Raw genomic sequence first — 2,612 nt, forward strand, 5'->3', positions numbered from 1 at the left:
GTGTTTTGAAGCATTTATTTGAAGTTTGTACTACAATATCTCAAATAAAATTTTTTTCTTTCAGAATTTAGAATGTACAAGGTGATTAAAGACTGTGTGCACTCTTTGCTGTTTATCTGCCTCTAGACTTCCCATATATTTGTTTGACCTGGTTTTAGGATGCTAAAAGTATTCTTTATGACCCTTTATGCTCCTTACTTCCTCCTTTTTCACAGCTGTCTATATTTTATTTAAATTTAAAATGTCCATAATTTAAAATTCACAATGAAAACCTTTGTATCGTTTCCTGTCATTCCATTAAGCCAGTTACGTATCCATCTTCAAATCTGGTTTTATTTTATAACATTTTACGTGGACTATGGAACACTTACTTACAAAAAGGCAGATCAAGTAAGTCCTGCATAAGAGAAGTGACAAATTCTACTCAGGGAGTGGAAACATGACATTTCAAAGTAAAATGAAAATCAGAAGGGCAGTTATTTCATAGAATCATAAAATTATTTGGGTGTGAAGGGACCTTAAAGATCATCTTGTTCAACCCCCAGCCAGTAGGGATGCCTTTCTTTACCCCAGGTAGCACAAAGGTTGCATGCAGCTTGGCCTTGAACATTTCCAGGGGTGGGGTATCCACAGATTCTCTAGGCAACATATTCCAGTGTCTCACCACTATCACAGTAAAGAATTTCTTCCTAATATCTAATGGAAACCTACCTTCTTACAGTTTCAATGCATGCCTCCTTATCCAGTCACTACATGCCTTTGTAAAAAGTCCCTCTGCAGTACTCTGTAGGCTTCCATTAGGTCTTGGAAGATGCTACAGAGTCTCCCCAGAACCTTCTCTTCCCCAGGATGAACAACTCCAACTCTTAGCCTGTCTTCAGCCCAGAGCTGGACACAGCACACCAAAGGGTCTCACAAGAGCAGAGGAGAAAAAGCCCCTCCCTTTGCCTACTGGTCACTTCTTTTTTGATGCAGCAAAAACCAGGTTGTGGTTGGCTTTCTGGGCTATGATTGCTCACGGCTAGGTCAAGTTGAGCTTCTCATCCACAACCCTCACCAAGTCCTTCTTTCCATGGCTAGTCTTGGCTCCATTCTCTGCCCGGCCTGTATTTGTGCTTGTGATTGACCCAGCTTAGATGCAGGACCTTGCAGGCTTGGCTTTGTTCAACTTGATGAGATTTACATGGGCCCAGCTTTCCAGTCTGTCAAGACCCCTCTGGATGTCGTTCCTTCCCTCCAGCATGAGCACTGCACCACAGAGCTCGGTGTCTCTTGGTCAACTTCTCATCTGTCCCCAGGCAGTCAGAGCTCTGTGCACTCCAGCTGGTCACTGACATAGAGCACAACATTCCCTCCTTGTCTACCCTGCCAGTCCTTCCTAAAAAGCCTCTATCATTCCAGTCCAATGGTCCAGTCCTAAAAGCCATCCCACCACATCTTTGTGATGCCAATAAGATCACAGCACACATCTCTAGTTCTTCTTATTTCCCACACTACATGCACTTGCATACAGGCCTTTAAACTGAGCTTTAGATGAAGACTATTTTCTGACTGAAGAGGCAGGAATTCCTTTGTGCTGCTCTCCTTCCTGACCTGTGATCGCTTTCCAGGCTCTGGGCATCTCTTGCTGGCACTGGCATCAAACTGGTAAGAGTGAGGTGAATGGAGGTTCCTCTCCCTCAGCAACTTTAAAATACAGCCCTTTTCACCAGCTTGGCAAGCCTATGACCAAGGGTGATCTCCCACTTCTCTGATAAATGTTCCCTGTCAGCCCTCAGCAGTTTTCTCAAAGTTGGTCCCATGGTATAAGTAGCTGAGCCCTGGCTCACCACATTTGACTGTCCCTTTCAGATCCTTTCCCTCTGAGTGGGAGGACTCATGAGAAAAGTACCTGTTCTCCAGATTCCCTTACCACCACTCCCAGAGCTCTGTAATCCTTCTTGATTGATACTCAGAGTGCTCCAGGCTGCATCAAAGGTGAAACATTCCCCCACCTGAGCACAGCTTTTGCAGCCAGGTCTGTTGCCAGTCCTCAACCCAGCAGAATGGTCGAGGCACTTAAAGTCTGAGATCTGCAATGCAGCCCCTCCTTCCAGCAGCTCTGTCCCAGGGCAGGCATCAGCCAGCACCAGGTAGGTGGTGCAGTCCTTCCAGCCAGAGCACAGCCTTTAGGGGCAGGTAGTGCCCTTGGCCTGTGCAGATGGTTGCAGAAGGGTGCCATTGGCTGGGTTATGTGGACATCAAATCTCTCCACACAGCCAGTGGAATGCAACTCCTTCAAAGAAATGTCCTTCCACACACACCACTGTGCTAAATGCCCCTTTTGTCTGCCCTGGTCACAGAGTTTCTGCTTTTCTCCAGCATTAGAGAGGTGGTGAAAGGTGCCAGACAGCCAGACTCAGACTGGTTTGGGGTGGGATAGTCTAGTCTCCCATATAAACATAGGCAGAGACTTTCAATGACTGTCATCTGGTCTAACATTTCTGAAGTTCTCTGGATTCTACATACATCAATAGTCTCACATGTATATTTATAAACAACATAATTTAAGCAATTTCCAGGGAATAGTGTATACCCCAAATTACCCCAAATTCATGTTTCTGATAGACTTT

The sequence above is a fragment of the Pseudopodoces humilis genome, chromosome 5 (assembly GCF_049639895.1).
Source record: "Pseudopodoces humilis isolate 2021_Gansu_Grassland_sample_001 chromosome 5, ASM4963989v1, whole genome shotgun sequence".
Classification (NCBI taxonomy): domain Eukaryota; kingdom Metazoa; phylum Chordata; class Aves; order Passeriformes; family Paridae; genus Pseudopodoces; species Pseudopodoces humilis.